This window comes from Camellia sinensis, chromosome 5 (genome assembly GCF_055761805.1).
Source record: "Camellia sinensis isolate YWXY chromosome 5, ASM5576180v1, whole genome shotgun sequence".
Taxonomy (NCBI): domain Eukaryota; kingdom Viridiplantae; phylum Streptophyta; class Magnoliopsida; order Ericales; family Theaceae; genus Camellia; species Camellia sinensis.
The window spans coordinates 110,723,884-110,747,798 of record NC_138965.1 but is presented as its reverse complement, the minus strand read 5'-3'; the positions used below and the strand labels follow the sequence as shown (position 1 = coordinate 110,747,798).

Genomic DNA, 23,915 nt, shown 5'->3' with positions numbered 1-23,915 from the left:
TATCTTCTTCGGCTCTGGCGTACTTCTCGATCATCACCATGAGCTCTTCCATGCTTTTTGGCAATGTCTTTGCCAAAGATTTTCGTAGTGGACAGTTGTCTTTTAGGCCGTTCTTGAAAGATACGACCGCCACCTCTTGATTACACTCTGGTATTCGGTTGAACACCTCATAGTACCTTTTTGCATAGGCCCTAAGGCCTTCATCCTTGCTGATCTTCAGCGCCATCAATGCATCCACCCTTAATGGCTGTAACTTGTTTGTCACGAACCTGGCCACGAACATCTCGGCCAGGCCTTCCCAGGTCTTCACGCTTCCCTTCGGTAGTTTGTGAAACCAATCTGATGCAATCTCCCCGAACGATGAGGGGAACACTTTGCAGAGCAACGACTCGTTCCCACTATACAATGCCATTGAATTCAAGTATAATCCAACGTGGAAGTTTGGGTCTGACTTACCATCGTATATTTGGAACTTCGGCATACTGAATCTCTTCGGTGCCTCAAATTTGTCCAACTCCACTGAGAATGGTGTTCTCGGTTTATCAGGGGAGTTTACCTCAGCATCGGGCTTTTGTTGCTTCCTCTTGAGGTAATCTCTTAAGTCTTCCTTTGTCCGCCCAGGAGCTCGGCTATCTCCTGATCTCAATCTTTTTAGTGCACTACTTTCGGCTTCGTGGTGAGTCCTCTTCGACTTTTCTCCATTAGTTGTGTCGAAGCACAGCGCCTGCCCCTGAACATGCCGATGTTCTTTGGGGTCTGCCTCATTTGCGTGATGCGTCCTCCATGATTCTTCTCTCCTTGACTCTCCTCGCCCGATCTCCCTGGAAGACCGGTGAGAGTTTTTTTTGCTTCTAGTGTGCTGAGGGGCTATTGGGATTGTCTTCTGCCCTCCCTTCTGGGCATTGGCCGCTGGAATCAGCGTGTCCTGCAGCGCGTATGATGGCTGCATGACATTGTTTTGCATCATGAAATTGACGACCGATTGTAGGTCTGCCAATTTGTTTGCCATCTCTTTTACCTCTTCGTCCATCCGCAGGCATCTATCCTTCCATACCTGGAGGTCATCCTCATTGTAGTACCCACTTCGATTTGGCTTCTTTGGTACGTCGCCATTCTGGCCGACGTCTTTCTTGTTGTGATTCTGGCCACGAGTTTCTGTGTTGCGGTTGTCTCCTTCGACGTCAAGGTCGATAAGTCTGCCACTTCCAGCAGGAGTGTCGTCCCCAATCTTTTCCTTCTGTCCGTCACTAGTCATCTATTCTTCTTTCGTTCCCACAGAAGGCGCCAAATTGTATGAGTGATTTTCTGATCACACTGCCAACTCAATAATCAGCTGGAGAGAACTGGCAGAATAGATAACACCTGGCTAACCTGCAACAGAAAGAGAAGATTCCGGCGGTGGTTCTTCCACCCGAGGGCACTCCGACGATCAAGTCAGTATATTTCTCAAAGATAATCAATAGTGTTAAACTCACTGTTCAGAATATAAATTGCGTATCTTAAACCCATCGGGGGTGCCTCTCTTTTATAGTTAACTCAATCCTTGTCCCACTAGAAGCCTAGCTTCAATGGACTCTTGCTCAGTGCTTATCCTGGACTCTCTAAGAGATAAAGATAAACTCCCTAAGAGTGTTATCCTTATCCACTCTAAAGTCTTTCCTCATTCTAGGACTCTTGTCCCTTATCCGCTTATCTCAGATTCTGATATCTTCGGAGATAACCTCGGCCCAGCCGAGATTACCTCGGCATCGCGACCAGGACACGTGGCACCTCGGCTGACACGTCGGCGTCCCCTTGGCTACGTGTTGGGGCTCAGAAAATATATCCCCACAGTTTCAAATAATGGTGGTAATGAATCCAATTCCAAATATATATATATATATATATATATATATATATTGCTCTGAAAATATAATTAAATTAAAATTAGGTTGAAAAAGTTAGGAATTGACACAAATCTGAACAAACACCCATGTCAAAAAAATAAAAATAAATAAAAAAATAAAAAATAAAAGAAGAAGAAGGGGGGAAATGATTGAGAATCTACCAACTTCATGGACAACTCCAGTCTTTTTGGTTGAATGCAATGGGTAACCTATAAGCAATTAACATCCAATGGAGGTTGTGCAAGTGTATTGGTGAGCAAGATAGTTCTGTGTGTTGTGAATGTAGAGGTGATATACAGATTGCATCATATCCATATTAAGATAGATTTTAATGAAAATTATTTAATGTCTATGTATATATATGAGTGCTATTATTTAATTATTTAATTACAGAGTAGAGAGAGAAACAATAGAAATGAGGAGAGAGAAACCTTGCTTGTTTCCACTTTTCAAAAAACATTTTTCAGAAAATTCTACTTTCTTATTTTTCGTATTTTTTTGTTTTTACTGAATTTTTTAAATATTTTTAGCAATTTTTTTACTTTTTAGACACACCTAACATAAATACACCTAAAAAATAAAAAAATAAAAAAATTGTAAAAAAAATCTTTTAAATATTCACTAAATACTAAAAATACAAAAAGAAAAGAAAAGAATTCAGTACATTTTTTGTATTTATTAATTTTTTAAAATATTTTTTCACAAATTTTTTAGTTTTTAAGTATATCTAAATAAGGTACATCTAAAAAAGTAAAAAAAAAAATTAAAATTTAAAAAATATTCACTAAAAACAAAAAAACAAGAAAATCAAAAAAGTCAATTTTCAAAAAACTTAATCCAAAAAACTCAAACCAAACACATTGAATGATATTTTTGGTAAATTTAAAGATGTAAAAACGGTATTTTTGTCTTAAAAATTGACTTACTCTCTATAGAGGCGTGTGGGTCTCACAATCTGTTATATTGGACGGAAATGTTAACTATACGTTTTAATCCACAAATCACATGGGGATTATGTGGTGATTTTTAAATATCATGGGGTAATCCTAATCTACACCCGTCCCAAACCACAGGGGGTAAAGTGAAATTTGTCCAAATATTTTTTAAAAAAATATATTTTTACATCATTTTTTTTTTAAAAATGACTCGCCTTTAAAAATTTCGTGAGTCAATTTTCACTCACTACATTTTCAATACATTAAAATGTTTTCAAATAACTATCTTAACTCATTAAAAATCATTGAATCACAATTTCTCTTTTAAGTAATAAAATATTTTTGTTCAAGTATTAACCAAACGTCGAAAAACAAAAATAAAAATATTTCTTTTACGTAAAATTAATTCATAAAACAAATATTTATTTGGGTAAAATATTTTATTTCGAAACAAACCGCGCCGTAGTTGACATCATTTCTGTTAAAATTTGACCATACAATCAATAAGATCTGGTAAGATTAATTTTTCTAAAACACTTATCCTATGTTTGGTTGAGAGATTTGATGAAAGATTTGGAAAGGGAAATAAAAAAGATAGGTGAAGTGTGAAAAAAATATACCTACATTTTACATAGTTTCACACACTTTTTTCCTTTCTCTTTTTAAATTCCTTCCCAAATCTCTCAATCAAATACAGCATTAGAAATGAGAAATGGGAAATTGGTGAGTCGTGATGAATTCATCGAGATCTACGTTTATAAGATTCAAGTTAATACTTGATCCAGTTGGTGGTCAACGGAGAGGATAGTTTAATATCAGCCAGCCAACAACTTCCAGAACAAATAACAATTAAAACACTATAATTCACGTATGCATAGCAGTTATATATCGATCCCCTTAAATCGATCGAATCAAATCGATTTGTCATATTTTAGATGGATCTATTATGACGAGTGGACGATTGTGGATTGATTTTTTCTAATCTGTCTAGTTTTGGATGGATGGCGGATTTGAGGTTCCTTTGACCGCAACAGAACCGTCAAACCTCGAGCACCTCTAGTAATTTGTAAGACTCTGTGTTTTCAATTTGTTTAGATATTCTATTTATGTTTTTAATTGAAAAAGAGTTTTCAACTTAAATATATTTTTTGAATTAAAAAAAATAAATGTATAATTTATCTATATTTTTTGTTTTAAATCTAACTCTAAAAATAATCAATAAAAAAGATGATATATGATGGTTGATTTTTGTTTTCAAAAGTAGATATAGATGTAACGCTACAACGTATATAATCTTTACTATTGCTTCATTAATGGTTTTTGTGGTTTGAATTGTTTTTATATTTTAAGAATCTCAGATTGTAATATTTTATGTAATACTTTATGTAGATGAGGCATGCTGTGATTGTAATATGTGAATAATGCATGTAATGATTGTAATATTCTAAAGTTTCAAATTTTTTTTCCTTGGATGAGGAATGCAATAATTGTAATACTTTATTAAGTTATTAATTGTAATACTTTTTTTTTTTCTTTGAGGAAATGCACAAGTTGAATTATGTTGAAAACTTATAAAATTTTAAACCGCCAAATTGATTCGCATCGATCCACCAATTCGCTCAATCTACATCCGTCGAATTGGTATACACATGCAAATTAATTTTTTCCAATCCTGCTAATCTAACAAACGAATAACAAATTAAAAGTTCCGTGACCGCAACACGCCCACGCCCACGCCCACGCCCACGCCCACGCCCACGCCCAATTCTATATATAGAAGTGTCTTGCCACCCCTTAGCAGAGCCGGCTTCGGCCCAAAGTGGCAGCTTTGGGCCCCAAAAATTAATGAAAAAAAAGGTTCTAATTTTTTTTTTAAACTATTCTGCTAGTTAAAAAAATAAAATAAAAATCATTTGAATTTAAAGGGTCCCAAGAAAGTTTGATAAAAATTAAAAACTGATAAATAGTTGATATAGTGAATTATTTAAAATTATTAGTTAATTATTTTTATTAAAAAAAATTAAAAAGTTAATCGATATCGTAAATTATTTAAAATTAAAGATGGTAGTGTCTCATATGTATGAATTGTATATAGAACTGGTTACTTATATTAGTTACAAGAAAATTAGTTTAAAATTGATTAATTTTTATTTCTGGTCAACTCTGTCCCAAGAAAATTTAAATGGATTATCAATTTTATTCATTGAAAAGTATTTAAAGTACTATTTGTCATAAACTAAATAAGTGCACTTATTTAAATAAGTGCATTTATTTAGATCACATCACATTTCTATTTTTCTGCACATCTTTTTGTAAAAAATCAAAAAATATACTTATTTAGATCATTCCAAAAAACACATCTTTTAGTTGATAAATTAGATTATACATTTTTTATTGGTAATTCTGCAATTAAAAATTGTTAAAATTGTGACATTTAAGTGACATTTTATTACATTTTGTCACTACTAAAAAAAGTACTTTTTGCGACCGTTACAAACCGTCGCAAATAATAAAAATACAGTCACAAAAGACTTTTTGCGACGGCCCATGCGACGGCAAATGGGGGTTGCGAATGTGGGGGTGGCAAATACTTTTTGCGACCGCAAAACAGCAGTCGCAAATTATTTGCGTCCGCCTAACCTACTTATAGCAACTGATGTTTTGCCGTCGCAAAAGAAGAATAAAAATTACCTACAATGTATTAGCGACCATCTTATTACCGTCGCAAATAGTTTTCAATGACATTTATAAATAGTGCATCGTTATGATTTATCATCTTTCCAAAAATCTGACTACATTGAACAAATTAAATCCAAGTAAATTCTATCAACAAGAAACTAAAAAATAAACTCAACCAAGTGAATTTCTAATTTTTTTTCTATCATTTTTTGTGCTTGAAACTCTTAATGTTCTTCAGAGCCATTCAACTGGGCTAGGAAAAAAAAAAAAAAAAGTGTCAAGCTTCTCCGTCACTATCTTTCCATGCATCATTATCTACTGGATCACTTGACTGATAAAATAACCATAGAAGTTGTCCCATTTCCAACTTCTCAGTCTTGAAGCTCATCCAAATGGATGCTTTATTCTTCCACCTTTGCAGCAGGATGCTCAACATATAACATCTTGAGTATTATAGCACCATTATTAGTAATTGTTACATCACCAATATCATCAACTAGCATCTGAAACACAAAATCGACAGATGAAGTGTCAAGCTTCATATATTTCATTTCATCAATTTGACCAAAAAAATAAAAACTTGAAAAATGTTACATTAATAACAAATTAATGGTCATGTGACGCCTAAAATTTCCATATTAACGCAAGGGAATATACTCTTTACTAATATATATACCAAGTTACCCCACCAGCTAGTGAGATGGATAATAAAGCAAAAATGTTAGAAGATGTGTATTAGGCGATTAAATTATCCCATTACCATTATGGTGTAGTCTTAATCAATTGCACAATAGATCTACCTTTACACTAAACTGACCCAGGGAATAAAATGTTTTAAGACTTTCAAAAACTCATTACCAAATATTGAAATCGGTAATCTAATAGTAAAAGTTGAACTGAAATTAAAATTTTAAGGGGGAGATAGAGAGACAGAGAGAGTAATCCCACAAACTGTTAGAATCTGCAAATTTAAGTTAGAAATAAATAAAGAAAGAATGAACATTCAAGCATACAGCACATAAAATGGGAAAATCAGAGAAGAAGTACTTCACTCTTGAAAGAACAAAATCATGTGTTGGATCGTAAGGATGGTCCTTGGAAGGAATCTCCAAAATTGCTGGAATTGGATTGTTGTAGCTATCTACTAAAAACTTTATCATGTTTGCAACCTGAAAATGAACATTGTTGCATTAGACAATGTTTTATCCACAGAATCAAATGACAAATGAAAAATCACACCACCACAAAATCAATGTACTCATTCGTCTCTTACTACCAGACTATAATAATTGTGGGACTTTGTGATTTATATGAATGTTGCAATAAAGGTTTAACTTGAAGTTTAGGAAGCATTAGTAAATTCCTTGAATGCTTCTTCAATTTGCTTAACAGTTGTTTCTAAGCCATAATAAAAGAACATTTATAAGCCAAAATAAGAATATCCAAAAATTCAATTGAATTAAAATTAACTCGGGGGAAAGGACAAATTCTAATTCCATAACTAAGGATACAGGGCAAGAACAAAAATTTGGAGCGGTATAACAGCATCTGAAACCCATGTAGTTTCAAGTTCTCTCTCTCTCTCTCTGAACAATTTTAAAGCAAATTTTGAATCTCCTTAGCTGCTCATTCTGTTGCAGAGAAACAAAATCTACAGCATAAATGACAAGAGTAACTAGTAGGCTTTAATGATTTTATCATAAAATTAAAGTATGTTGACCATCCAATCATTTATTGGAGATAGCCTTTCAATTCATCATATGCAAGTTATTTTAGTGAGAACTACTCCCAAAACAACTACCACAGGAAAAAAACATCAAAAGCCAGTCACATTATTGCTGACTGTATTCTTTCAGATAGCATGGAATGTTCACTCCAGAACTGGAAACAACGGAAGACAAACAATAGACTAAAAAAAAAAATGCAACTTCCTTAATATGAAAGAGGTAATCACAGAAATCCAACACAATAATGCCTAAAACATTAAAATTTCACAACATTTGGAGCTCAAAAGCATACTTGAGTCCACAATTAGGTAATTTGTCTTTCTCCGCAAATCCACATTGCCTACTCCAGCCAGTAAAAATCCAGTTATTGTGTCCTACATCAGATAAATTTAACTCCAATCAGCTCCTGCAATATTGAGCATCACATTAGCAGTCATCTTAAAGACCTTCATAAATATACACCAAGATGTCAGGGACAAGCAAAAACATATCTGATGCTGTTTTAACAACCTACCAAGCCAAATGATCAGTACTGTTATCTGCAACTGCATTATCTATGTGGGAACTCAACGTAAGAAAAGACAGAATAAATCCACTGCACATTTATTGACTGTGAACTCACATAAGATGGGAAAATCAACGACCAAGTTCAGACCAAACAGTGAGAACAGATTCAGAGATGAAGAAATCAAAGTGCTTTCTACATATTAAAGTTAGTTGAAATGAATAAAGAGGTACACTAGCTTTGAGTCAATTTCAAAATCCACTCACAAAAAAGCCTTCAACACCTCCTTCAATGGAGTCACCACTAACAACACGAATTTTTGCTATGTTCACTCCCAAGTCATCAAATTCATCTCTTCTTATTTGTATTTGTTTATTTATTTATTTGTCCAATTTAATTATGAAGCCAATTTCTCTTCATGAAATGATAATTTTTTTTAGTGGGTATGGATTTCAGATACCAAAAATCAGTTTAAAATGTTAAATATAGGGATTCTGGAGTGAACATCATTCCTATATGAAATAAGAGATGTACAAAAAACTCACCACCGAGATATATGTTCCTCAAATCCAATCTTGCTCCTAGAGTGAGCATCATCGCTGCCTGGCCTCAAAACTTAGGCCCCAGCGCTCTTCTAGAAGATTCTAGAAGAGTGAACTTCACTGTCATGTCAGGGACTTCCATGGCTTGTCCACATGTCGGTGGAATTGCTGCTCTGATCCACTTAGCTCATCCAACATAGACCCCAGCAGCTATTAAATCTACAATCATGACAACAGCGAAAATCACAGACCATTCAGGAAGGCCAATAATGGATGGAGACAAACCTGCAGGAGTTTTCGCGATGGGAGCTGGACATGTAAACCCCAAGAGAGCCATCAATCCAGGACTGGTATATGATATCAGGCCAGATGAGCATATCACTCATCTGTGCACCCTGGGATACACAAAATCATAAATTTTCACAATTACTCATAGGAATGTGAGTTGCCATGAGACTTTGCTGGAGAATAGGGGTTTTAGTATCAATTATCCCTCGATTTCGGTGATGTTCATGCCCAGGAAGATGAGTAAGGTGATCAAAAGGCAATTGGCAAATGTAGGGAGTCCTAATTCCATTTACTCGGTCGAAGTAGTGGAACCTGAAGGAGTCAAAGTAAGAGTTAAACTACAAAGACTAATATTCAAATATACGAACCAGTAGTTGAGTTACAGAGTTTGGATTATTTCAAGGAAGAAAATAACAACAAAAATATGAGCTCTACTCAAGGGCATTTGATATGGGTGCACTCTGACAAAGGTCTTTCCAGGGTTAGAAGCCCTATTTCAGTGACATGGGTATCTAAGAAGCAACAGCAGTAACTATGGTGGCAACAATAATAGCAGTAGTAATGTCAACTTATAATACCTTCTGGTTTTGGACTTGGAAGGTTGAGACCAATGAAGATCTGATGATCATTTTATATTTTGAATTCTAGAAGAGGAATCTGGGGCACAATTTTATCATTCGATAAAGACAGAAGAATCCAATATAATTTAAGAATTCTAATATATGTTTCTTTAAGGCAAAAGGGGTCTCTAAATAAGCAGGTCAGCATAAATTCTCACTATCATTCTTTTTGTCCACTTATCACGATTTTTCCAGAGATAAAATATTCACAGAAATGAAGCCAAAGCAGAACATCAATCTGCCCAAGTATGAGCATTGACTTCAATAAGCTTCAGTTAAATTTAACAGCTGTGGTATCAAGAAAACTACAGAAATATCACATGCAAAAATTCTCTACGAAAAATAAACACATGCAGATATGCAAGAGAACTAACAATAAGAAAAGATTTCTCTACGGAAAATATATGTTCCTCAAATCCAAGCTTGCACCTGATCCAAGCTTGCGCTGGGGCCCAAGTTTTGACTTCTTGTTTTTTATACCAATTCCAAATCTATCACTTCACAGTGAAACATTTCAATTCGACAAACCACAAACATCAATATCTCCCTATTTATGACTATTATTTGTGACAGGAAGATGTTTGCAAGACAATAGATACACACATTCAAATATTCAATACTCTATGCATTTAGCTATATGAATCAAATTCAAATTTAAAAACAAGAGAGAAAGATATCAATACCAAGTAATTCATCATTTAATTAAAGATCTAAATTACTTCTGAGCTTCCTCAAACTAAATTGAAATTGAAAACTGCAGAGCAAGCTTGAAATCAAAATTAAACAGAGCAATATAGAAATCAACTACAACTAAAACATGTAACCAAGAAGAATTCAAAGTAGAACAACAAGAACCAAATTATGCTCTATTTGGTTGCTAAGAAAATGTAACATAGACACAGGAAAACAAATATATATATATATATATATATTTTACCTTGACTGAGGTGAGCTTAAGTTTTCTAGCCAAACAAACATAAAAGCATAATACTAAAAGTTTGAAATTCGGTTGGTTCCTAAAATTTTCTCAGCATACAAACAAGAGGTTCAAAAACTAAATGAAATTTAGCAAACAATCTAGAAAAATGTTCAGATCAAGTTTTAAAACCAAAGCAAATCAAGATTTAATAATCTAAAAAAATAAAAATAAAAAATAAAGTGAATCTTCGAATCAAAAAGATGTTTCGAAATCAGAATCTGCACCGCATTGATAAAAATAAATTGAATTGGAAAAAATTCATGTTGTTACCATTAATGTTGATGTTCGAAATCGAACAAAGCTATGAGTCGAAGAGAATTTGGGAGTTGAAAGAAAGACACAGGGATTACAGAGACAAAGAGTTGGATTCATACATAGAAATTAAGCTTACCGATTATGAATCGATCCAAATCTGCATCAACAGCAGATCGAAATCTTCAAATCTTCATCAACAATCGATCAAAATCTTCATATCTTCATCAAAGTGGGAGTCGAGTGAGAGTGAGGAGAATTTGTGAGATTACTAGTATGATTTGTGAGGTTTTGAGAGTGAGAGAGAGAGAGAGAGAGAGAGAGAGAGTTGGGAAATAAAAGAGAAAGGGATAGGGCAAGTTTTACACGATTTGGGGGTTTTTTTTCTGTTCAGTTAAGAACACGAATGGGGGTTAAGCAAAACGAGAATGTTATGGAAAAAAATAATTTTTTGCGACGGTTAAATAATCAGTTGCAAAAAAATAGACGCAAAAACTCATGTTTCTAGTAGTGTACTTTTTTATTTGGTAGTTTACTTTTATTTTAGTAGTTTTTTCTTATTATAAACTTTGTTATATATTTAAATAAATTTTAAAAATTATATATAGAAGTAACCTTTTTGTAAATATTGTCTAAAAAAAAATATCGATCTGGGTCGCCTCTCTCTCTTTTTCTCGGTTTCTCTCTCTTTCTCATATGAATTTTACACTAAAAAAATTAAAATTTTAACATACAAACACATTTTTTGACAAAATTATATTCTGGGACTTTCTTTTAAGTCTTTAAAATTTCCAGTATATTAGGTGTTTGCCATCCAATTAAAAAGTGACATTTTTTTAGAATTTTTTTTGTCATTAATGATCTTTTTTTTTAAATTATGTCATTATTTTAATTTTTAAGTTTGTGTTGTGTAAACAAATTTTAAAAATAAAAAAAAATCACTAAAGACAAAAAAAAAAAACCCAAAAAAATGCTCTTAACCTTCTTTTTTTTTTTTTTTGTTGTCATTTCTATACTTTTAGATTTTGTTCAACTTTTTTTATTCTTATAGTCAAGTAAAAGTTAAACGTGTAAAATTTTTGAGATTTAAAAAAAAAAAAAAATCACTAGAAACACTAAAAAAATTAATAAATAATTACTAAAAAAATCAACTCCAAACACTCCAACAAGAGTTGTTGAACGTGATTCACCTTTATTTTGCTTCACTTTATTTTATTTTTTAACATAAAAGAAAGATGGAATGACGATTTAGAAATTTAAAATAATAAGCTTGAGCTATCCTAGATTTGGTTCAAGAACGAAATGTGTATAGAGATTGAAAGCATGTATTATGAGATCACAATATAAAATAAGTCTCAACCTCATATTAATGTTTCTGAACAATTTAAAAATAATTTTTTTAAATTTATAGTATTACTCAATTCAAAATCACCAATGAACATCTATTTAAGGTAACCTCATGGAAGCTTAGGGATGGCAATTTAAACCCGGCCCGATGGGGACCCGATCCCCCGATCCCGATTGGAACGGTTTTTCCTCGAAAATTATCCCCATAGAGCCGGGGATGGTATTAAAAATTAAATCCCCGATAATTTTCGGGCCGGGGACGGGGATAGGTTCCCCAACCCCGGCCCCGGCCCGGCCCCGCCCCGATCATTCACCGCGTGTGTATATCTATATATATAATATATATGTTTTAATGTTTAGACTTAGTTCAGTGCCTTATTATATTATATAATATATATGAGTGGCTTGTTTATTATATTACATAATATATATGTTTAGGAACTCAGTGGCTTTTCAACAACTCTCTCTCTTCTTCTCCCTCTCTTCTACTCTGTGTGTGACTGATCTGAGTCTGAGAGATGAGAAAGAAGCGTCCAAGCCTCCGTCGCCTCCTCCCCTCCTCGCCTTCACCACCATCCTTCATCGCCTCTTCTCCTTCTCCCCGTAGTCCACTTCGCCCATCCGTGACCTCCTGTGCAGTGAATCCGCCATCATCGCCATAGTACGGTGGTGGATCAGAGGCAACGTAGCCTCGATCCTCCTTCGCTGCCTCCGATCTGTGTTGATCTGGGGTCTACGACAATAGATCTGCCTCCGATCTACTATGTTGATCTGCTGATTTTTTTTTTTTTTTTTTTTGATGTTGTATTTGATCTATAAGTTGTACACACGTCTGTATTGCTGTTTTTTTTTTTTTTTTGACGGGGAATTTTCGGGGTCGGGGAAATCCGATCCCCGTTAGGGGGCGGGGGTGGGGGCGGTGATAGACTCCCCGTCGGGGATCGGGGACGGGGACGGGGACATTTCTACCATCGGGGATCGGGGACGGGGAGGGTGATCCCCGACCCCGCCCCGCCCCGTTGCCATTCCTATGGAAGCTCCGAAAAGAAGCCCCATTTGACTCTTCCTACGTTGGGATTTGTTAAAGCAACAAGTGGGCGAGACAACCCACGCTGTAATGTTCAATTTTTTTGGGGAAATTATTTGATAGTGGGATCGAGAAAAAAATTAAAAGAACAATGAGGTGTAAGTATTTGTGATGGGGTGTAAGAGCATCTCCAACGGTAGTAGGCATTTTACCTATCTAAATATTACTATAAAGTATATATTTTATTTTTCCTATCAACTATTTTATATTTTTATTCCAACCATGCTCTTTATTTTACCTATTTATCCAAATACTATTAATTTTATAGAATGCCACGTCAACAACATAGATGGAGGGAAATGATCATAATGATTGAATACATTTTGCCTAGCGTTGAAGGCTAGCTACATGTAGCTTGTGAATATGAGTTGAGCCAAAATGCCTAATCATATGCCTAATGCATTGGAATTGAAAAAAGTGAATCACACTAGACATTTTAACTAACAAGTATTATATGCCTAGTGCATTGGAGATGCTCTAACCCTCCGTGTTTGTGTATTATTTTTTCTAAATCCAACTATTAAGTAATTTCTTCAATTTTTTTTTCTATGCCTAGACTATGGCGCTGTTTGGGAAGCTGCCAACGAGGCTATTATAGCCTCATTTGATAAATAAGCCAAAAAGTGGCACTGTTCACAGTTTTTTTTTTTTTAAAAAAAAAAAAAAAAATAGGCACTGCGCTGGACAGTGTAGGCTGTGCCTACACTGTCACAGCCAGAAATTGATACATCAATGGGAAAATTATCATTTTGCCCCTTTATATCAATTTAAAAAATAAAAAGTTAGGGACAAATTTGTCATTTTAAATTTAAACATCATTTCAACACACTTTCCAATACAAGAACCCAACTAAAAATTCATCTCATCTTCCCAAACACAAAACTAAAATAGCCTACTAAAATAGTCAAAAAGCCAAATAGCCTACCAAAATAGCCACTTCCCAAACGAGGCCAAAAATGCATTAGGTTGTTACCTTTTGTTTGTTTTAACGTAATATATATATATATATATTTTAAAATATTTTATCTATCATTTGTTATTTGATTGAACAAAAAATAAGTAAAATATTTTTATATCATTTTTTCAAAAATGGTACGCCTTTAAAAATTTCGTAAGTCAATTTTTACAAAATCGATTCTCACTCACTATCTCTTTCAATACATTTAGGCTTTGTTTGGGAAGCCAAAAGCCAAGTTTTTTGGGCTATTTTAGCTATAAAAAACAAAATAAGTTTTTTAGTCTAATAAGACAAAATATTACATCAAATCCAAAATCGTTATATTCTTTCTTTCACAAAAAAATTAAAAAAGCCAAAAGCCCTTTAGCCATCGGCTAAAATAGCTAAAAAACTCAAAAAGTCAAAAAGCCAACCCACTTCCCAAACGAACCCAGGTTAGTATTTTTTGACTTTTTGATTTTTTGGCTATTTTAGCCTGAGGCTAAAAAGCCTCATTTGGGATAGTTTTTTGACTTTTTTGATTTTTGTGAGAAAAAAAAATGAAATGATTATAAGTTGAATGTGACATTTTATCATATTTGGCTAAAATAGCTTATTTTGTCTTATATGACTATTTTTGCCCCAATATTCTTCCCAAACAAGCTTATGTCACAATTTTAACATTTTTAAATGCAAAATTACCAATAAAAAATGTATAATCTAATTTATCAAATAAGCTTTCGCTTGGGATGTGAGTTGACTTTTTAATTTTTTTGACTTTTTGGCTATTTTAGCCTATGACTAAAAAGCCTTGTTTAGGATGGACTTTTTAGCTTTTTTGACTTTTGTGGAAGAAAAAATAAAATAATTATGGTTTAGATATGACATTTTGTCTTATTGAGTTAAAAACTTATTTTTTCTTCTTATGACCAAAATAGCCCCAATCCAACCCAAACTTTCATGCCAAACGAACCCTAAAAGAAGTATTTTTTGGAATGATCTAAATAAATATATTTTTTAACTTCTTAAGAAAAGATGCGTAGAAAAGTAGAGAGTTAATGTGATCTAAATAAATATACTTATCTAAATAAGTGCACTTCTTTAGTCTATGCCAAATAGTGCATTAAATACTTTTCAATGAATAAAATTGATAATCCATTTAAATTTTCTTGTGACAGAGTCGGCCAAAAATAAATTTTAATTAACTTTAAATTTTAAAAAAAAATCTCCATAAACAATTGCAACTAATATAATTAATCATTGCTATATACAATTCATGCATTTGAGAAACTACCATCTTTAATTTCAAATAATTTACCATATTAATCGGCTTTATAATTTTTTTCAATAAAAATAATTATTTATTAATTTTAAATAATTCACCATATTAACTATCTATTAATTTTAAATTTTTATCAAACTTTGACGGGACCTTTTTAATTCAAATTAGTTTTTGACATGGGTAAGCCCATAAAGGGCATAACCCACCACTTAGGGCCCAATGCATAATTCAAACACTAAAGCCCAGCGTTGCTGGAGCTCAACATGGCATCAAGAACCAATGAAACCTAGACACGTGGCAAGTGAAGGACAAGCCACATAAGTAGACAAGATCCTGCAAAGTTATTGCACTGCATATCAGCCATTAATGAAGCCCCTTACAGCATTTGTTGCGATAACCCTTCCCCGTCGAAACAGAACGGCCTCACCATGAACAAGGCAAGCAAGAGTATAGACTTTCAGCTAAGATGCTAAGTCAGAAGAGACAACGAAATGATTACCAGAAGATATAAGCAGATGTCGAAGACAAGAATAAGGTTAAACTTTCTATCTCTAATCTATCTCTATACTCCAACTCTCTTTCTAACTTGCTCATCAGAGGGTTTGCTAAGGGACTCCCCGTTCCCCGTTGAACTCTTGTGCAGGTTCCTCTGTGGGCTTGGTCATTTGGATACTGGTTTGGGAAGCGTGGATCAGTCCGACCCGTTCCATCTAGAACACGCTGTATCATCAGTTGGCGCCGTCTGTGAGAAACCTCTTACTCTGCGCGCCAGTTTTGCTCATTGTTGCCGGAGGCCCTTTCTCGATAACCCCTTCCTACCACCAAAAAAATATTATTAGTTAAGTAAGTTGAGAAATTTACTATTAAAAATAGTTTAAATTGTAAATTTATAATAAAAAAATATACTTTTATTCTTATATAATTTTGTGTTTAATGTTAATCTTGTTTGATAAATTTCGTTATATTGATTCTAGAAATGTAAATTTTATCGAAAATATATATATATATATATATTGTAAATATTATGATGATTTAAAATTTTAAAAATTCAAAATAAATGTTAGATCATCATATATATATTTTTGGGCAAATTACATATACACCCCTCGAGGTTTGGCTAAATTACAAATACCCCCCTGAGGTTTGAGAAATTACGAATTCCCCCCTGAATGCTATATTTGCATAAGAAATTAGGGGGTAATTTGTTATGAAATATAAACCTCAGGGGGTAAATTGTTATGAAAATACAAACCTCAGGGGGCGGGATGTAATTTCCGAAACCTCAGGGGGGTATCTGTAATTTAACCAAACCTCGAGGGGTGTATATGTAATTTGCCCTATATTTTTTTATAAACAATTATAAATGATGAGAAACTATTATTTGAAAAATAATTTCATCTATTAAAAATTAGTAAGATTTGAAGGAATAATTTTTTTTTTTTTTTTTTATCTAGAACTAAAGAGAGTATAAATTTACAAAAAAAACTTGTGTGTAGATACTTTAAATAAAGGGGTACTTTTTCATAAATCCTTTTTAACTTATTTATGTTCCATTTAGTCCACATTATTTTCTTATATTTCAATAAGTTCTATGAGCGACATAATTATCAAAACATCCTTAATAATCTTTATATTTACAGTGTGAATGTTCTGTGATGTGAATGTTCACACTGTAATGTTAACATGTCAATGTGAATATTCACATTGTCAAATACGAACGTTCACATCATCAAATTGTTAACCGTTCAAAAAATATTTGTAAGGGTAGAAATGTTCACAAAATATCTTATATATAAGAATTAGGATTTGATAAATCAATTGTTCCGATAATAGGATCTATTAAAATATAAGAATATCTTATAAATTAATTGGAATGCAAATATTTAAAAAATAATTTTCTAATAAATTTCCTTTAAATAAAATCATATGCCACGTTTTTGTTAGTTGGGAGGAACATTCTCCTACCTACCGTTGGCTGACCTCAATCAGTCTTTTTTTATGGGTTTGTGTATATGTACGCACAATACCAGCAAGAAAATGTTTGCTTTCACACATTTCTCCTGTAATTACGAAACTAACCTTAACAATAATCAAACCTACTCACCAACCATCTCTATATCCTCCTCTCTCCATATAAATCAGTCTGCCTGTCTCCTTCTCTCTCTACTTCGTTCTCTTTCTCTCTCCTCTCTCCTTACAACCAGTCCGCGCTCTCTACTTCATTCTCTTCTTTTCTCCTCTCTTCAATAATTAAATTGTGTTTGAATTTATGATTTGAATAAAAATTTGTGGAGAGGGAAAAAAATAAAAGAAAAATAATGAAATTTTTTAATTCACACATATATATATATATATATATTGCATATCCGGGTCAATTAACTTATATATTTGGTTCACGTTTATTTCATATTTTGTGTCCGCTTTTGATATCTTACCCAAATTCAAACAATTTTAAATAAAAAATTATGTATATCTCTTCATAGTTCAAATCAAACACAAGTAAAAAATCACTACACTATGCCCAATTCCTACTCTTAACAATGTGTGTATATAATTGCCACTCTCTTTCCCTTTTTTATTTTTTTATTTTTATTTTATTTTATTTGGGCTCAAGAATGATGTGAATGCATCTCTCTCTAAAGTAATATATATATATATATATATATATTTTTGGCAAACATCTCTCTCTAAAGTAACATAGCAAAAAAGCAAGAAATTAGAGGTGGCTATGAGGCACATTTGTTTACGTAAGTGGGTTGTACTTTCTCGCGTGAATGCTTTGTTTACATTATGAATTTCTTTAATTTTAATTTTTTTAAATCTAAATTCATAATCTAAATATAATTTAAATGATTTTACTGAGACAGGTCACAGAGGAATGGGAGGAAACAGCCGGAGAAAGTGTCAAATGGAAAAGAAACATAGAAAGTCTGAAGAGGGAGACTGCAGAAGAAGAAGAAGAATGAAAATTGATTCAAGAAACCAGTAAGAGAAAATGAAGCAGTAAGAAGGTTTGACTTATTTTTAAGGATAATTTCTAGCATTAGTACCACCCACTTTTTATTTATTTATATGAGAATAGAGTATAGATTTATTTTAAGAATAATATTATAGTATCATTCTTGTAATACTACATAAATTTTCTCTAAGAATAGAGTTTTCTATAAAAATAATTACTAGCAAAAACCTCCTGCTATGCATAGACAAAATTATATAGCTACAATATATTTATATGTACATAAATGCTTATCAATTAGAAGTATTATAGTTTAGGGAGCAGTTTCCTGCAGTCCATTGTTTGGACTAAAGGGTCCAATTTCGCCTATAAGGGGCCCGTCCAATTGATTCATTTGAATTGTTCAGTTTTTAATGTATTTCGAATAGATCCTGCATACAAAAAATTAAATTTATCAAATATTGGTAGCAACACGTTTGGATCACAGTTATTTTTAAAAAATGAACGATAAATATAATTTGAAAAATAGGCATTTCATTGAGTTAGTGCTTGTTTGGCCTGTATTAAAAAAGTTTATTTTTTTACATACATACATTTATTTGGATCACATCAATCAATATCTATCAATATTTTCTTTCTACTTTTCTACACATTTTTTTAAAAATAAAAAGTCAAAAAGTACATTTATTTAAATATCTCAAACATCTCCTTAATTAGGCCTAGATTGGAACCCTTTCCCACTCAAAACAAAAATTGAATAAAAAGGATAAATATTCATTTTTAAAAAAAATTTGTTAGTGCTTTTCTTGCTTATATAATTGGGATAATTCTGCTCCATAGTTCATCTCTCTATACTCCTCCATAATTCTTTTGTGGGCTCTAATTCAGGCACACATAGATGATTCGAACCGTCTAGTTCATAAGCCTCACAATAAAAGTTATTTATGCAAAAATTTAACTTCATTGAACAACTATAAACATATTTTGTTTTATAAAGTAGATGGTTTAACTTTATAGTCTAATTTGTCATTAGTTTTATAAAACAAAATGTGATTTGTTGTTGTGCTTATAAATGTTTGATGAAATTGTTTTTTTTTACATGGATAACCTTTAATGCAGAGTCTACAAGATAGACGATTCAAATCATTGATGTTGGTCCTAATTGAGACCCACACGAAGGGTATGAATGAGTATGGAAAGATGAAAGTATGGAAGAGAGTTCATTCGATTATAATTATGAAAATTATATACTAAAATTTACTTAAATAAAAATATGAATAAATTCATTACAATAACTATAAAAATAAATAAAAATCGGTCACAAATTATAAACCTTTAACATCAAAGACAGTATAAATCAAATAGAAATTAATAACTTTATAGTGGAATGCAAATATCAAATACGGTGAATTAGACATAAGAAATTTATTGAAATTAATATAAAGAAGTGTTAAATAGGCTGTCTTTATTTGTGAGGAAATTTTAGGATACACACTCCTCCACATGTAACCTATCATAAATTGGTATAATTTTATCATAAAATTTTATAACATTAATTATAAAATGCGTAATCTCGTCACAAATTAGCTTAACAAAAAAAGTTATAACAAAATTACAAACTTTTGTTACACGAAATTTTATTACGCTAATTTATAGCAAAATTATATATTTTATAATTAATATTATAAAATTTTATAATAAAATTATATTAATTATAATATAGCACATATACGATACACACCATTCGAGGGGTTTTCTTATTTGTGACACACACACACCAAAGTAAACAACCTTGTCACGGACAAGTAAACAATCTTATTACTTCACATACAAAGAGAAGAGACCACATCATTCTATCAAAGGGTAAATTATACTTCCCACCTTTTATGTTTAGATATTTTTTTTTTTTTTTGATTTTTAAAGAATTTTTTTAATGTTCAAGTTTTTTTAAAAATTTATTTTAAAAGCTAATTTATATTCAAAATTTGATAGAAAAATACACATTAATAGTCATATGATATAAAAATATTTTATTATATATAATTCACACCTACGACATAAACTCAAATCTCAATATAATAATATGTTTTTATGTCATGTGCCAGTTTTTTTTTTTTTTTTTTTTAAACATGTGTTGTGTTAATTAACGTGACATTTTTTTGCCTAATTTGAACAAATGTTAGCTTTAGGACTGAAATGAAAAAAATGGAAACATGAAGTGTTAAAGTGAAAAAAAAAAAAAGAAAAAAAAAAGCATTAACTTTAGGAGTAAAATGAGAAAAATTGAAACGTAAAGGGTCAAATTGAAAAAGAAAAAGAAAAAAAGGGACTTCAATGGCCTAAGTAAAAAAACTGACGAAACACAAAAAAAGTAAAAAATAATTTACTCAAACGATAAAATTAAGGGCAAATTACATATACACCTCTCCAGGTTTGACAAAATTACAGATACCCTCTGAGGTTTGAGAAATTACGAATTCTCCCCTGAATGCTATATTTGCATAAGAAATTAGGGGGTAATTTGTTATGAAATATAAACCTCAGGGGGTAAATTGTTATGAAAATACAAACCTCAGGGGGCGGGATGTAATTTCCGAAACCTCAGGGGGATATCTGTAATTTAACCAAACCTGGAGGGGTGTATATGTAATTTGCCCTAAAATATTAAGGTACCAAAATTATTCTATAAGGGCTGGGATATTTGTTTGGGGTCATTTAGTTTCACTTTTGGACTTGTGGTCTTCGTCTCTGGGCCTAAGTTATACTCTACGGGCTGGAATATTTAAGGGCCCTAGGCCTAAGTTATTCTATAGGGCTCGAAGATTTGGTACTGTAGTTTTTAGGAAATTTTTGGAGGCCCAAGGTAGAGATCTTGCAGGAAAAATATAATAATAAATAAAAAAAATGATATACAAACTCACTTTTTAGACTTATTTTATAAACCCAATGATATATAAGTGATATGATTGATTGATAATTAAGGAAGGTATGACTGATAGTGTTGCCTTAGATATCCTAATTGAATATCACATCTTTGAGTTTGAAAAGTAGGTCTGATTTTTGAACCTAAAATTGAATAGCAATGTTTTAGTAAATAATAAAAAATAAAAATCAAATATAATAAAAATATATACCAAAAAAATAATAATAATTAAAAAATTAATATTTTTTTTATTAATACTTTATAAAGTTTCTAGAGATTTTTTAGACAAAATGTCACTCTGCAATACTACATGTATGCTTGATTGATATAATCCTTTTAAATATGTAAAAATGGTGCACAAAAATTTAAAGAAAAAATTGAACATGTTTGGGTTTGTGTGAGATTGTAAACAAACAAAATTAAATTCTTACATAATTATTAGGGTAAATTACACTTTTCATTTTATGATTTAACTTAAATTTCACTTTAATTTTTATTATTTCAATTAGAACAATCTGATTCTTACACTTTAAGTCTAATTTTAATTTGGTCTTTTCATACAAATTTTTGTTAATTTTTCTACGTATACGCCTCAAAAGACAAACAAATGTCCCAAAATTATTAATTTTAATCTCCAACTTCTATGGAAAAATTAAATTGAAATTATACATAAAATTATTTGATTTAAAACAATGGAGACTAAAGTCAAATTATAAAGGTTAAAAGTATAACTTAATCTAATTATTATCTAAAATTCCGCAAGTCTAAAAACACTTCATAGGAAATCCTTTTTTTTTTTTTTGCCCTTTCCCTACTCTCTCTTTTAAATCATAAGGTAAATTTAATATCATCATTTTTGCATTTAATATCTGTATTATATTTTATGTTTGTATAACATATTGGAGAGGGATACGGTGCAACATGGGTCATCCAATAAATTGCGGGCGAGTTGCAAACGAACACATGTAGACCTCTCAATCTTTTCTCACAAAAAATAATTTGCATTTTTTGGATAAAAAAAAGGACAAGTTATACTAATAGTTCATACATTTTGTCGTTTGTGTTATTTTAATTTCTACAGCTTCAATTGACTTATTTTTAATTTGTGTTTTTTTATTTTGCTTGGATTTAGTTTAATTGATAATGTTGATAGGTTTTTAGTGGAAAATATTCAACAAGTTAGTTGAGATTAAGTTAGTGATTGATGAAATTTACAATTTTATCTCCTAAAAAATATGACACATCATTTATGTGCACATTGTTTTTCCACCATTTGCATATCAAATTTTGACTTTCAAGCTACCATTACTTAGGCTTCGTTTGGCAAGTGGCTTTTTTAGTCAAAAAGTCATTAAAAAAATCAAAAAGTCAACAATCCATACCAAAAAGTCAAAGATTCTCTTTTCTCTCTACGTTTTGCATATCTTTTTTGTAAAAAGTCAAAAAGTCATCCCAAACATATTAGTTTTTTTTACATCACATTTTAATCAAAAGCTAAAAAGTTACTAAAAAAATTTGTTCCCAAACGAAGCCTTAGTTACTAAATGGATAAAAAATATGTATGCATGCATTACATTATACAGTGGCAAATGATACTAATAAAATGTAATGAATATTGTTGCAACCAACCATGGTGGTATTTTCGACTTGGGCAACCATTGGCCACTGGTGGTACCCGTGAGGTAGGGGAGAAGAAATGAGAAAGAAGGAATATGAGGAGAGAGAGAGAGAGAGAGGAAATAAAATGAAGGAAAATGAACACTATATTTGGCAACCTAGGTTAGGAGAGAAAAGAAAAGAAAAGATTGTGATTTTTCTTCCTCTGTCTGGATAAATAGGAGAGAAAAGAAAAGAAAAGATATTGATTTCTCTTCTATTCTATCTTGTTTGGTTAAGCTATAGCTATATATATATATACATAATGAAAAGAAATGATATCATGTTATATAACCAAAATATCCTTTTATAAGAATTAGTCTTTTTATTTCTTCTGTATTTGAAAGGGAAATTTTAGTATTATAACAATATCTATATAGAATTTAGTTGGTTTCTTTTCTCTTCCAATCTTTCCACTTTTGAAGAGATTCAAGATAGGGGTTATGAGAGAAATAAGTTTCTCTCCATTTCATCTCATTTCATTCAATTTGTGTCCACTTTGCTTATCCAAATAGTGATATGGACAAAAAGAAATGTATTTCTTTTCTTTTCTTCCCAAATCACCCAATCCAAACAGGCTAGTAGAGAGAGAATCCTGTAGAGTGAGAGAGTTGTTAGGTTGCGATGGCAACTAGAAGAAAATTGAAAAACAAATTAAAAACATACGAAATTTGTAAAAGAGGGGTTCAAGAAAAGAGTTGGAAAATTCGAAGATCTTCGAAGATCCTTGAAGAACAACTTCAAATTCTCTAGAATATGATGAGAGGCTTAGATTCTTCAATAATCTCAACTTAGGAACACAACAATAAAGGAGATGATGGAGATAAGAGATTGGGTGAAGAATAAGGCAAAATGGCTAGAGAATAGAATAATGGCAAGGCTCTCCCATCGATCTCCCACTTTCACTCTCAAGGTTGATAATGGAGAAGGGAAATTAGTTCTTTCCCAAGAGTTAAAAATCTCCAAAATCCATCCCTTGTAAAGCTATGGGTGGGTGCTATTTATAGGCACCTCATGATGTAGGATGGAGCCCATGTGCAAGGCACATGGGGGATATTCTCTCTAACCACCTTGTCCGATGAGGTGACCTCTCCGAGGAGGTGACTTCTCCGAGGATGAGAAAACCCCGAAGAGGAGATCAATCCCTCGGCGAACCCTTCTTCTTAGCCACACCTAACCAATGATCCCCAATCATCCCAAAGGGTCAGGGGTAGTCCCAGAGGACGTCCTGCCGCAAAATATTGCCGAGTCTCATGGACCCCCCGGGGTCGTGCCACCTCGACCCGGGTATAGGCTAATTTAACCGAAGAGTGA

The 23,915-nt window shown here is 32.1% G+C and overlaps 1 long non-coding RNA gene across 1 annotated transcript; it reads right to left on the bottom strand.

Annotated features, from left to right (window-relative positions):
• Positions 1 to 5,523: 5,523 nt before the first annotated feature.
• Positions 5,524 to 9,681, bottom strand: LOC114303258 (uncharacterized). The gene is made up of 3 exons (XR_014329998.1): positions 7,520 to 9,681; positions 6,553 to 6,669; positions 5,524 to 6,003 (listed from the first exon to the last, which is right to left on the bottom strand). It is a non-coding gene; the product is annotated as an uncharacterized LOC114303258 (long non-coding RNA).
• Between the last annotated feature and the right edge of the window lie 14,234 nt (positions 9,682 to 23,915).